The sequence below is a fragment of the Calliopsis andreniformis genome, chromosome 2 (assembly GCF_051401765.1).
Source record: "Calliopsis andreniformis isolate RMS-2024a chromosome 2, iyCalAndr_principal, whole genome shotgun sequence".
In the NCBI taxonomy this organism is placed as follows: domain Eukaryota; kingdom Metazoa; phylum Arthropoda; class Insecta; order Hymenoptera; family Andrenidae; genus Calliopsis; species Calliopsis andreniformis.
In genome coordinates, this window is record NC_135063.1 from 8,710,465 (window position 1) to 8,724,870 (window position 14,406).

The 14,406-nt window shown below is 44.9% G+C and overlaps 1 protein-coding gene and 1 long non-coding RNA gene across 2 annotated transcripts in view; one reads left to right on the forward strand and one right to left on the reverse strand.

Annotated features, from left to right (window-relative positions):
- The window catches only part of LOC143188452 (UPF0489 protein C5orf22 homolog), a 327,293-nt gene that overhangs the window by 111,685 nt on the left and 201,202 nt on the right, over positions 1 to 14,406 (forward strand). The window lies entirely within an intron of this gene.
- LOC143188456 (uncharacterized) lies at positions 9,133 to 9,698 on the reverse strand. Its single transcript, XR_013003526.1, has 2 exons — positions 9,686 to 9,698; positions 9,133 to 9,575 (listed from the first exon to the last, which is right to left on the reverse strand). It is a non-coding gene; the product is annotated as an uncharacterized LOC143188456 (long non-coding RNA).

Below are 14,406 nucleotides of genomic sequence, written 5' to 3' on the forward strand. Positions count from 1 at the left end.
GCACTAATCTAGACTAGACCAAGAACCAGTAAGAGGATTAAAATCGTCAAGCCCAAAGGAACAAGTTATTTCTCGCACGACTAGCATTCCCAGTTCGAAGGGACACTTAGATCATCGTCGAAGGGCTCTGTTTCATCTTCGAAAAGCCTCTCCCCGCAAAGCCGCGGCTAACAAACACGTCAGACAGATGTCTAGCAGCCGCACTTGCATACCGGAGGAACACGCGCACGCATCTTGAAACGGAGGAACCACAACGGAACAGGCCATGTGTGAATTGGCTTTAAGTTGCGTCGCAGCCACGCTACACGTGCTCCTGTACACTCCCTCTTCCGCAGTTCTCCTCGATTCGTGGGAACTTTTTTTTCCTTCCGAGAAGAAGGAGGCTGCTGCACGCCCGCATCCATTCGACCCTGATATCGGTCGTTTCCCTTCAAGAAGCCACGCTGTCAGAATTAACGCGCCGTCTAAGATCTTGTTTGAGCTGCCTTTGATCTCGAGCATTGAGGAAACTGTATCTGGGGGAATAATTGGGTGGATCTCGTGAACAGGGTTTCATAATATGGGCCCGAGAATTGGTATTGTGTCGGTTTGCACGGGGGAGGATTTTGGGAGAGATGCTAAAGTGATGATAGTGTTGATATGTAGGTGCCTTAATGGGTACATCTTTGGAGTAGATTTTAGTGATAATTTGGAAGCCAGATGAGGAAGATTCGAAGAATTAAGGAATAGAGTAGCCATGTGTTGATGATAACAGAATTCCACAACTTCTTGTGTACACTATGCCTTCACTATAATCTCACAGTTCATTAGCAGTAAAAAGCTCACGAAACGCTAGCTTCAAATTAAATTTTAATCTTGTTAATCCAAACTCCACTACAAAACCAAAGAATGCAACTATCCGCCACAGAACCGCCCAAACACTAGAACCTCGTCAATAATCAAGGCGGAAGAGACCCAGGTCACGAGCGGATCGAGAACCTGCTCGTTAGACGGTCACCGAGCAGGGACACACAGGTGGTCGAGTTTTCTTCCTGGTCCATGGAAAAATGCCAGGTTCGTGTCTCCGATAGGAGGCAGATAGTTGAGGGACACGGATAATCTGGCCTGTTGGACATTCCTACGCTTTTTTCTCTCTCCACGAGCAAGAAAAGTTTGAAGGTAGGGTAAACACTGGCTCTCGCCAAGCTCTGAGGATAATTAACCCGAGCAGAGGCACGGTCTAACGAGTCCAGCGATTCAATGGGGATCACGACACACGAGGATCGACGTATCGGCAAAAAGTGTGCTCGTTTCGTTTCGCGGCGCATTTTTGCGGGTGTGTTCCGCCGCCAGGGAGAAAAACCCGCGAATATGAGACAGAGGAGGATGGAAACGCGTCACTGGTTCGCGATATTAAGGATCAGCACCTGTTCCCATCGTCTCCCTCCTTGGACGAGCCTTTAACGGCTCTCAGCTTAATCGTCTAAATTACACGGACTGGCTGGTGGTTTCCTGGGTAGGCCAGTTGATTTACAGGATAATTCTATTTTACGCGCGGCGTTTCCGACGAACACAGACGCGATTTCCCTCTGGGATACGGGAGCCTCTGTCGTCGGATCGCCGTTTAATATCAGCTAGCCTAGACTCCTTCGAATCCCTCGGTCGCCATCCGCTCTGGCTCCCTGATTGAATGTAAATGAGCGTAGATAACGGTGAAACCACCTCCGTGACTTTTCCTTCCACTGTGTCCTACCGAGTCGAATTTCCGTGGAACTAACGCGAATCTAGCATCCCGTGTCTATCGTCGCCATTAATGAATTCTAACGACCGTGATTCGCTCGGATATACGGGCGTTTTTATGGACTTGGTGTACGACGGGTTGACAGTGTTTAAACTGATTACATTTATCGTATGTTGGTATTATCGCAGTTGGATATTGAGGTAGTATAGTATATGTGACTAGAAATTTTAGAAGAGTAAAGGATTAGGCAGGCCCTAGTGCTGTATATAGATACGCTGAAGTTATGATTAGATTAGAACTAATTTGTAGAAAAGCTTGACAATTGTTATGAGTCCCAACCTATATTATATTATGGCTACAGATGACATCTTCATCTTTAGTACAAATAATTTCCAATTTTCTAATACATATTTAAATCTACTAATTCTAAGTCTCAAATTGTCAAATTTGGAGGCAATCAAGCCAAAAATGTGTCTTGTAAAATTCTATTCTAGGCTTCATTTATCCTAGTTCTTTACAGAAAACAAAACACCTTGATTCCTCAAACCCCAAGTAGACTAAATCATCCTGCACAGGCTTGTCTAGAGCTCTCCTCTATTAGAGCACACTTATTGACAAGAAGAAAGTTAGCAGAGGGCCCGTCAAATGCATTTTCGAAACGCAATGCCGGGATAAGCAGAGGACGACGAAGGTGGTAGCAGAGGAACGAGGGAGGTCAGATCAGATCTGAGGTGGGGCGGAGGGGCCAGGGAAGCGGAGACCCCTCCGAGAGAGATCAAGGTTGCAAAGTAACTCTGATGACGCAATCGCCTGCAGCTGCATCCGGCGACATCTAATTGCTCTCGCCTTGTCATGCCAGCGGCATTATATATCGCGGCCGACCGATCTCCCTCTCGCGCGGCCCTCTCTTTTCTCCCTCGCCCGACCGTGGACCCAGCGAACTTTTCGAGTCGCCCGACTGCCAAGAGGAAGGAAAGGGGACAAGCGTTTTACCGTAATATACGACGACGTTAAATGATAGCGTGCTGGCGCGGATCGCGCGTCCAATTTGCGGTTGCACACCGGCTACGCGCCGATGATAAAGATTCACCCGCTGGTACTTTGTCCAACTGCCGCGCGATAAGCCTCACTCGTCGCCGCGCGAAACGACTGGCCTGAACGCACGCTGCTGTGTGGAGTGGACTGGGGTTGGAGGAAACGGTTGACACGGAGAGAATCGGACACTTTCGTTGCTGCTGACTCCTGTCTTCATTTCGAGGATTCGTGGTTAGGTACAGGTGAAGTGGGTAAAGGGTATTCTTGATGTTTGTTGAAATGCTGGGAGAATTTGATTTGAGGGTTTATGGTGATTAACTGGGAAGATCGAGCGATGTCATAAAAGTGTGGATTGAGCGAATGATTCTTGCGATTGGTGTCTTAAGAAATTATGGACTTTTTAGTGATACAGCGAGAGAAAATAAAGTTTTAGGATACGGGGTAGAATCTTTACTGGACGAGTTCAGAAACAGAAACCTTATCATATCGAAAGATCACTTGGAGCTGGAATACAGTGATCCAGGGTTTGAAATGTAGAAATTGAAATAGATACATAAAAAGACTTCAAAGATTAGAAAATATGGAAATGTGACAACTTAAAACCTTTGGAAGTATAAAACTTGAAGATCAGTACACTTACAAGGCTGAAGATTTGTATCTCAAATATTTGTAAATTTGAAAATCTAAAATCACTCCCACTTTAGTATGCTAAAAATTAAATAAGAGAAGTAGCGAACATGTGACATCTAAAATAACTGATCGCTCTCAAAGCCTTAGTTCAAGGTCTACTCAAGCATCAGTCAACCCTGGCAGCATCAACAACACCAGAATCAGCGACCACCTATCAAATCAGAAAAAGAAGCTCGAAGGCCATGCCCCCAGCGAATGACACTCACACGACCTGGAACTCCTCAATCCAGCAATGACTCCTCGATGACTCCTCGAAGCATCCATGAGTTGGTCGTTGGAACGGGACCAGATTGGGCCTTAATCAGAATCCAATTTACGATACGACGGGACATTACTCGCGCGAATGCACCTACCGGGCGAAGGAGCACGGGGCGAGCGGATAGGTGCTCACGGCTACTTGAACTTGGGTCCAGGATGAACGGGCCGCTGCCGGGCAATAATGTTTTCCCCCTCTTTTTATCGCAATATCGAGCCACGATCGACACACGGCCGTAACACGCTGCAATTTAGAAGATGACTCGGCAAGTAAACACGGGTACTCGCGAATCATTCTCGCATCCGCGCACGAGGTGGAACTCGTTTGCGGGTGAACGAGAGATCGGATACGAAGATTCGATTCGATCGGAGGGACCCGGCGAGAGGAAGAGAAGCATCGGCAGGACCGGTTTCAAGGTGAATAGCAAGGTGCTCTCGCTCGTCGAAATTGCTCCGTGTTACGAGCCCGCGATGCGATGGAACGTCCTCCTCGCGGAGGAAATATCGATGTGGATGAGAATATCACGGAATCGAGACGAGCGACGCTCGGAAAGAGAAGGTAGCCGTCATTTCGGTGCCATTTCAGAGGAACATTTTAAAAACTCCGATTTGTTACGGAATTTCATCGAAGGCTCCAGTTTCTCAGCTATCGGGATTCTAAATTGAGGCTAGTAGACAAGGCTTCCCTGATCTGAATGAAAATTTACAGGGTTACTATGCAATAAGTGGACACTTTCGATATTTTATGGAAACCGAAGTAGCTATATAGAAGAGGATAAATGTTAATATGGAAGTAGCTATAGAAAAGGTCGAACATACTCAGCAGCTGGATTCAGAGGAAGCTTCTGATCCATATTTTCTATTACTTAAGCTGAAGCAGTAGAAAATAAAGGGTGTTCATTGAATTAGATTAAACATTCACAGACATCTTAACTTAAAATTAATTCTTCACAGGAAACTAGTTACCTCTCAGAAGAATCCCTAATGTTATCAACAAAGTTTTCAAAAATTTCGTCAAATTTCAACTCTTCACCAAGAAATAGATACTTTCCAAAAGCCACCCTTAAATGCAACGAGCAAAAATCCCAAGAAAATTCGCCACCCAAGCGCAAGACAGTTTCACTTTCCTCCTCCCCACCAAGGTACAGAAGTCTCCCAAAAGAAACATCCCTGAAACGCAATGAGCAAAGATCCCCGAAAGATTGGTGATCCAAGGGCAAGCCAGTTGGAGTAATTTTCAATATCCACCTTATTAGCCCGGAATAATATCTTGTCCCAGGAGTCTGGCCTCTCCCCCAGATTACACGGCGCCTCCCCCGTTTCCGACGTCGGTGTTGGCGGATTCTAATACCGTCCTCCACTGGAAATCTTATCCATATTTCGCGACTCGGCGAGGGGATGCATGGGCCGGAAGACGAGAGGCAGATCTTCGCGGAGGAGCACCGAAGGAATGCCGCGAGGGGAGGCTTCTCCGTTTCATCCCTTCGCTCGTTTACGACCACGTAGGCGTTTTTACGCGCATCCCCAAGCCTGTGGCCTGGACGCAGGCACGAGCGCGTCGCTCGGGTATTAAACTTCTGTTTTACGCGTCGAGGAAACCCCTGACTTCCTCCCCCACTAACGTGCTCCTCTCCTGCTGGCAGGCGAGTAATGACCGAGACTTTCGCGGGGAGTTTCATAATTTTGGGGAAGCGAGCTGGAACCCTCGCCGCTCCTGGGCTGCAGACGCTAGTTCGATGGGTTCTCGACGAGTTTGATTGCCTCTGAGCATCGGTCAAGTGTCGGTTGGATGTTAGCGTTTGGTCTGTTCAAGACGGGGGTGGCTTCCAATGCAATCTGAATAGAAGATGCTTCTAATCTTTATTTTAAAGAGCGTGGTCAGGAGTGAGGTCCTGTTTCATTATTTTCGCGTATAAAATACATACAAGGGTTCCCTAAAGAGTAAAATGTGACGGTAAATGAATTCACAAGTTCGGGAATTGTTACATCCACTTGGACAGGTTTCCTTTAGCCAAGTTGTTTTAGAACAGCTTCCCAGAATCATTAATTACTCCTGAAAAATGTATACAAGACTGTAAAGGATTACGAAAATTGGCAAGAGATGGTAACCAATCGCTAAAGGTTGCAAAGTCCTATAAATAATTACAGAGAACGAGACCATACAATGTTCGAGGCTCGAGATTGAAATATTGGAGTGTGTTTCATCTCGAGGCACCCGTTGCGCAAGAACGCCATTGCGTAACGTGTCTTCTGGCAAACTGACCAGCGTGAGTTTAGCAACGCACTGTCGTGGCTTTCATTCAGCTGATCGAGGGCGGAATATATTCGTCGGCGTCACTTTGCCAAGCCCACCGGAAGAAAAATCGACGCGAAAACGTCGCGATGCCTACGCAGAGGATTTTGCAACGAGTGAATCGGTGAATCATCTTTAGGGTTTCCGGTTTCTCTGAGTCACTTGCTGCGATTCGGATGAGGAGTGGGGACTAATTTGACGAGCTAGTAGCAATTATGAGTAGCATATTTTCGAGGTAAAAGTAGGTGAATTAAGAGAAGCACGAGAGGACCTTGAAAGATGATATAATAAAATATATTGGAATTAATTTTCTTCAATCATTCATGCTATTTCTATTATACGAAAGCTTAGCGTATTTAAAATAGAAAATTTCTAATGTCACAGTTTTTACTTTTCTTGCCCTACAAATCGATTGAAATTTCATTTAGAGAATATAGCAATAAAAATGTATATTTTTATCATTGAACAACATAGTAGTGAACGTCAAAGGATCAAGTAATTTATTCCAAAACGAAATGTCGGTGGAAAGAGTGACAAGATGGAGGCCACCGTGATGGACGTGACCCGTAGAGTATTCGAGCGTTCGAACCCTGGCTCGACCTTTTCGAAAACCATGGGGGAAACAGCATGGCACAAGGGAAAGGGGCATGTTAATGCCAGGCTGCGGGGTCGTGCCCAGCGAAAGTGGGATGAAAACCCCTCGAAATCAAATCAATTAAGCCACGTGCAACCCCACCCTCTCCTTCGTTGCACCGATGATTGGATCGGTCGAAACGTTCTCGCAAAATGGAGGAAACCAGGCGTCGAATCATCGGGACCAACGAACAGGATATTACCCAATTTAACTCGAGACAAAAATCTCGAATTCCATCCCCAGTTCGAACTTCACCCCATCACAGGGAAGATCAAACTACTTCAGAAGCGCAGTGGTTCTCGTTACAGAGTTCCTCGTACAGTCAGCTCATACTAAGAAACATGTTCCCACAAACAATTCATGTACTGATAAGTAATTGTAAATGCCTCGATGTACGCATTTACAAACCAGTCGCCACAGAGAGGACACTCCAAAATCGATTCCACTCGAAAAATAAAGGGAGGGTTAGGGTAGCGACGGTGACGCGAAAAATGAAAAAAAAAAACATTCGAAAAACAGAGGGGAGGAAAGGAGAGAGTGAGCATGGAAGGGTGAAATCGTTATATCCGCGGAACGGAAAATCGGAGAGTATGCAGAAGTGGGGCGCGGGAAATTTCCAATAAAGGGAAATCTAGCGTTCGGTGCCCAATAACAAAGCAATAACTATCGACGATGCGCGCACCGCTATTATACGCGTCTCTGTCGGCATCCACGTAAACGCGGCTACGTGACGGCGTGGCTCGGTGCAATTGCATCGGCCACCACCCCCGCGCTCCCCACGCGCCGCTGCAACGCATCGTTGCACACCCTGCCCGCCCGCCTGCATATTGCAACGCGCGTTCCTTCGACGCGTTGATATTCCACGGGCAAACATTTGAGTCACAATCATCGCGAGATAACTAAGTTAGCGTGAGACACTTGCCGTCGCGGCATGAATATTGCATAACGATAGGCGAAGGCCAGAGACTTAAGGGGATAAAGGTAGTTGATTTTATCGTGCGGTGCTTGCTTTCGTTTCTAGAGCCTTGCTATCCTTTTTTTCTGCTCGAGAGAATTTACGTTTGGGGATATTGCGGCAGTTTTCAATACCGATGGAATTTGGAGTATTCTTATGTTGGAGATAGTTGGCAAGAAAGTGTTTAAGTTGAAAGATTCTCAAGTATAATTCTGATTGAGTAGAGGAAGAGTAGTGAGTTAGTTTGGTGTTCGTTTTCAAAACTGGCTTGGGGGTTGATATGTGGGAAATGTTATAGGTTCTATGGAAGCTGTGTCTGGACCCAGAATTGTGTGTGTATTACCAGTTGCATGCAGATGGAAGTCGAGGTGCTAAGCCTGCAGAGCTTGCACTGAATACGTAACATCAAGCAGGAACTGATTTAACAGAATTATATTCATTACCAGAGTTGACTCTAATTATAGTCCTCTAATTTGCTAGTCAGTACAATAAAATACCCTCTCAATGCTCTCAAATTGTAAATAATTCTTACAAACATCAAAATGCATATTCCTAAAGAACTTCTAATTTTAAAACACAAGATACAATATCTCAGTACGTACTTCTGTTAACAAACATATGCTCCACAAACTTGACAAGACACGAAAACTGACTTTCAAACACCTCAAAAAAGAACATTGCCCATTTCATCGCAGAATATCGAAGTAGAAGCCTCCTCACAAAAAATCGTGAAAATATGAAATCCACCTCTACAATTTACCATCGCTATAGTTCTATTTAATTTCACGATTGCAAAATTGTCCGTTCAGGATCGATGTCCCTAAAAACGGTTAAATACACAGAAAAAAGTCAGTGGATCATGATATACGAGAACCGAGCTGACCGCGAAATCGGCTAGTAAAGCGGAGAATCGATATCAGAAGCGGCGTAGACTGTCGATGGGAGGTCGGTTCGAATCGATGCCACGGTTTTCGCGTGAAAGCACGCGCGTGTGCGCGAGCGAATCACGGATGCGTGAAACGATCCGGATTTCGGGACGAGATCGCCGCGTTACACGCTGGAACATCCGGTTCGGTCTGTTTATTGCGCGGCCGCGATCGCACGGTTTGTCGCGTCAGGAAATGGAATTGTTAGGGGCGCGTTATACACCCTTCGTCAACCAACCCCGATTTTTTTCCTATTCTGCTGGCTTTTTTCCCCCGCGAGCTGACCACACGTGCCAGGAAATATCCCGTGGAATATGGCACGTCCCTGTAACATTGATCTGGATTGACATTTGCCAGATGAGCGAGCTTTCAATTTTTTCGGGGATTTCTCTGTTCTGGTATTCTTTCTTCTGGCGGCATAATTGAAATTATTTGTAATGGATTATGTTATATAATAATATGCGAATGTTCATGCATCGTGTTCAGAAGTTCGTTGAAGTAATATTCAGAAAATGAGAAATCTCTGTTTATAATAAGTTCTGTTTTTCCAGCTACCTTTATAAATTTGTTCAGGAGTCAGGAGATTGAAATTCGTCAGTATTTTTTTATTATATTTTATGTAAAGAGTTATTTGAAACTGATGTAGTTTAAATTGCAAGTAAATACACAATTGCATTGAGGAATGAAGTATAGTAAAACAGGGAAAAGAAGCTTATAATTTCAGTGAAACAAAAACAGTGGAACAGACGCAGACGTCGCTGACGAAGAAACGAACCCCCCGAAAACGTCGAAACCCCATAACGCTCGCCCATTGCACCCACCCAGGCGACCAATCGTCAGGCTTCGGATGACCTTCGCTTATTTAATTATTGATTGCGTCTTCCCACGCATTTTCCATTTGTCTGAGCGCTATAACTCCCTAAACTTTCAAGAATTCCTTTCAGTATACTCAGGATTGCGGAAATGTTACGTCAACCTCTATTTAAATACACAATACAATCCTTCACTAGTCTCCCAAGATATACTTCAATTGACGATTATTGAACAAATTAGAGAATCAACTGGAGCTGGCAATTTTAGAAAACAGTTACTTCTTTTAAAGCTAAATAACTGATTATACTTAGTACAGTGTTCTTGAATGAAATGACTTTATACTTAGCCTTGCTTAAACACCCACTATTCATTACGCCCTATTACAAATCCACGTATAATAAAAACATCTTGAAAATTCCCTCTCTGACAGTCACCGTGTTAATACACAAATTAAGGGCATCTGTCTAAATTTTCCATATAGATAATCATCCATCCAAGCAAAGACGTGTCAAGGATCTCTGTCAATCCCTAAAGTCCTCCACACGAGTCCAAGGCTCCCCTCGACTCTCGAATCCTCAGAAGCATTATCTCTCGATCACCCAAGGCTCGATCCACGTTAGATAAAAGAAGTCGTTCGCGTGTCGGTCCACCGAGGAACCGTCGAAAACCCTCATCTCGAGAACCTTTCGATCTGTCGTCGACGTGCCCTCTGATGATCCCGAAACCATCCCCGTGCCATCCATCTATCCGACCGCCGCATAATAAGCTAGTCGAGGGCTCGGGACCTCGTGCCTCCCAATCACGTGAAGGGTGCGATGGGGCGAGGGTCCCAGATGCGACGGGGAGGGGGATGAACGGTGTTTTTCGTTAGAGTAAACCGGGGCGGTCTGTTGGGGGTGCTGCATCGCACACGCGGCATTTATGCGAGAATAAAACAGGCCACCCTCGCGCTACGCGCCATTTTTATCGTCCTCACCACGCCCGCGACCAAGCCCCATCCCACCACGACTCTCTCGGTCAATCGTCCGCTCCTGGTCACGACCGCGTGCACCTCGATGTGTGCAAATAACGGGGGATGCTTCTCGCTTTGCCTTTTACCATTTTTGTTCGTCCTGTTTCACGCGGGAACGCTCAATCGGAGATTTTTTTTTTTTTTGGCTACGATTTTCGGCTCTGTTTGATGGATCTTTATGCTTGGGAGCTTTGTAGCGAGGTGTATGGTTTTGATGGCGCACCAGGTGCTGGGGGATTTGATTTCGTTGGAGCTTTAGCTTGTATAATTGGAAGCTGAGATGAACGCAGAGATGGAGAGAAACTGAATTATATAGGATTGTAGAAGAATAAAAGGGAACGAGGGAAACAGTGATGAACATTTTATTTAATTATAGGATTTAATTTGTTTAGATTGGATAGTTCGTGATCAATGTTCTGAGCCACTGTCGATTCGAAATAATAAAAATCTATAGTGCTATTATAAAACCTGAAGAGCTAAGATCAACGAAACTCCAAGATTCCATTAGTCCACGCCATTTCGTTTCAACATTTCGCCAACACCAATTCTCATGTTCCCCATCTATTCCCGTAATTGGTATTTCCTGCAATTACACGAGCATCGAACCGTTTCTCGCACGACGCTTTTTAAGATCCTCGTAACGTTGTCACGAAAGCGAAGGGAAGACTCGGGGTGTGCTCTCTTAAACAGGATACGACGATCCGTCATTACACGGGGAGGATAGCATCCCCCTATTAGCATATTATAATGATTATAATGCATACACAACAGCACGGCGGGTAATAAGATAGAGAAGTAACAGTCATCACTTGTAATCTCTTTGGCAGACTATACAACGAGGATAATCATTGTTATACGTATAAATTTTTGATTTCCCTTATTAATCTCTGGTAAACAATTGATTCCCCAGATGTGCTATTATGAAGAGGATTATTCGAGGAACTTTATGCTGAAATAGTACGTTATTTTGATCGATTGACATGGTTTGATTGAATGATTTAAAATGTCTACTTGGGTTAGGTACACTATTAATTGCGATTATGAAATAGGAACTGAAGATTCACAATTATTAAACTTATTGCAAGTGGAGTAGTTCTTCACAAATTCGACATGAATACTTTCACAGCTGCTTATAGTCTCTCGTTTAACTACTTACTGTAAAATTCCTAGAAAATCGAAGGATATAATGTATTCAATTGTACTCAGAAAAAAAAGTCTAAAGAACACGTTCCCTAATTAGCAATCGCTTAATTCACTTTTCAATTGAAATCAACCGGGGGCACACGCGACCGAATAAAAATCCCGTGGCCCAGTCGAGCGGAAAGTGACAAAACCAAAAAAGACTGTACGCCACGTCCCATCGGGGCTCAAACAGAATTAACCTGAAACGTGTCAGTGAAAAATCAAAGCGTGATCGTAAAATCGCTGGCAACGAGCAAGAAACGAAACCTCAAGACCGCTTCACTGTTATTGCGAGCCTCAGTCGCGGCCAACGATCCGGCAAAAAATTAATATTCGCTCCAGCGACGCTTAGAGTCGCCCACAACAGTCTAGCCGTTCCATTTCTCTGTTTTACCTGCCCGCGATCGTCCGGAAGAGTAGAACGAAACGCGAGCTCCCCGCCACGGATTAGCGACGTGACCAGCCATCGATCTCGTTTTTCATCTTCTTTTTACTGGAACAGGTTTTCTAGTAAACCGATCGTCGACGAGCACCAGGCGCCATAATAAATCGCAATGCTTCCGCGAAAAAATTTCACCGATGCCCTCTGTTGCTCCTGCGTCCCTTCACCCCTTCTCCCCTTACCTTTTTACCCCCTGGTCATCCCCCTTCGCTCAGGAACTGGTTCCACGTGGCGGGAACCCGAGGCTCGTCGAAAGTCACGTGTTTTATTCAAACCATAAAGAAGAAGCTGGATTTAACGGCTTTAGCCTCTTCGAAAATATACTGATGTGTATACCTGTTTCTTCGGGTCCTCAATTTTTTGGCTTTATTTTCCTTAGGATGGAGGAATCGGAGTTCATTTCAATAGAAATTAATATACTAATAGGTATTTAGAATATTTTTGTTAATGTGTCTGCGATTATGGAACCGTGATTTCGAATTTCCCGCTTTGCATGGAGACGATATTACGTGATATAAAAGAGATTACAGCTAACCCAAGCTAGTACAGAAGTATCTAAGAGGTTTGAAAAGTAAACTCAAACTCTGTTACTGAGCACACTTATCACAGAAACAAATTTCCAACACTCTCGAAGTCCCTGCCTAATTTCGAGACATAGACTTATAACGAGTCTAACTCGTACCTAGATCCCAAGTCCTTAGGAGCTCTTTTCTCATCCCCAACACCATTTCTAAACTCCCCTTTCACTCGACTGACCCTTCCTTCCCATAAAATCCTAGAACAGAAAATCCTAGGCCACGGTAGCCGAGGAACGCGCGGTTTTCTCACCGTTTCCGCGTCGAGGAAGTTAAACAGCTGCGATAAGGATCACACCCGCCCACCTTAATTTTCATAGCGAATAGCGGCCAAGCGTTTGTCCATTAAATCCCGCCATTTTAGATATCGCAGGAGGGGTGTCTCGGTTCGTTTCGCAGCCTAAACATGTACATACGGTGTGCACGCTGGAGAGGGGTGGCGAAGAGGCGCGCGAGGCCAGCCAGAGGGAAGCGCGTCGCGAAAGTGAGGGACGGTGGGACAGAGAGGGCGAGAACAGCCGAGCGGATAGAGAGGGAGGAATAAAAAGTAAGGCGCTATCGCAACGAGGAAGTCGACGTTTCGCGGTTGCGTGCTCTGCACGGGCTGACGTCAGCCAAGATGGCTGCCGTCGGCCCTCTCCATCATCGCGGGACACGCACACGCACGCGACACGCGCTCCTACTCGCGTAGGCGCGGTGACACTCGCAGAACTTCCGGGCCAGATTAAGCGATTAAGCCAGTGGTTGGGACTTGGGGAAGGGGTTGGGAAAATCTTGAAACGCTGGGACTGTGAAATGACTGAAAGATTGTGAGACGTCCTCTCTGGGGTATCTCTTTGAGATAGTGGGTCTGAGGCATGGATTTTGCTGTGTTAGGAAAGGAAGGTATAGGTCTGGGTTAGGTCACCTGGAAGAAGACGTCTTGATGCCAATCAAGTGGTTTCCTGTCTCCATTTCTCTCTCTGTCTTTCTGAGACGTTAAAAGGTTCTCCAGAGTTGACTAAAATATCTCTGAAACAATACAGCATTCTCTACTGAAGCATTGAGGTCCTCTATTATGTGTATCTAAATCTTCTGATTCTCTGGATATGTTTAAGACCTGTCAAAGGCACTTGGATATTTCTCTCTAAGAAGTGTGTCTATAATACTAAACCTTCTCCATAAGACACTGACGGTGGAATGTTCTTTTGAGAGGTCGAAGACACCTTTAAGGTAGTGTGTCTTCTTCCAAGAGGTTGAAATAGAGACCATCCTCTATACCTATGTGTTTCTCCATTTACAGATATCCTTTTCAAAGTATTGTCGAGTCCAAAAGTCATTAAGATATCTCTAAAATACTAACATCTCTTTCTCTAAATTACTGAGGCGGACCTTTCTAAAACACTGAGGTGTCCATATAGAAAAATAGTATATCTCGCTGGAAAGCGAAGAGATGTTCCTCAACAGCATTTAGTCTTGGAAACTCTCTAGTCTTTTAGAGATTCTAGAAACCCTGTTTAGCCTGTTTATCGCGTGTTGCGAGTGGATATTTCAGATACCCGTGGATCTAGCCTGATTCACGGTCATAGTCTAGATAGACAGGCATGTTCCGGGAGAGATAAGGGGTAGCGTTAGGATTGTGAAGGATTAAGATCGATAGGAGCTCGATGGTTCGTGCAGCTAGACACGAAATGGAGAAGGCAGAATCATGTCAAGAGATAGTAATGATACGTACAATTTGCATTCACGATTTTCAAGGTAATCTCGATGGGACTATCGATCTTTTTCAAAGAAGAATGTATCTTTGGAGCTTGTCGAGATAATTGTATTTAAAATAAAATGAAAGTCTATTTTTTCTTTTCATCCAGAAATAAAAGAAATATTAATTATTTTCG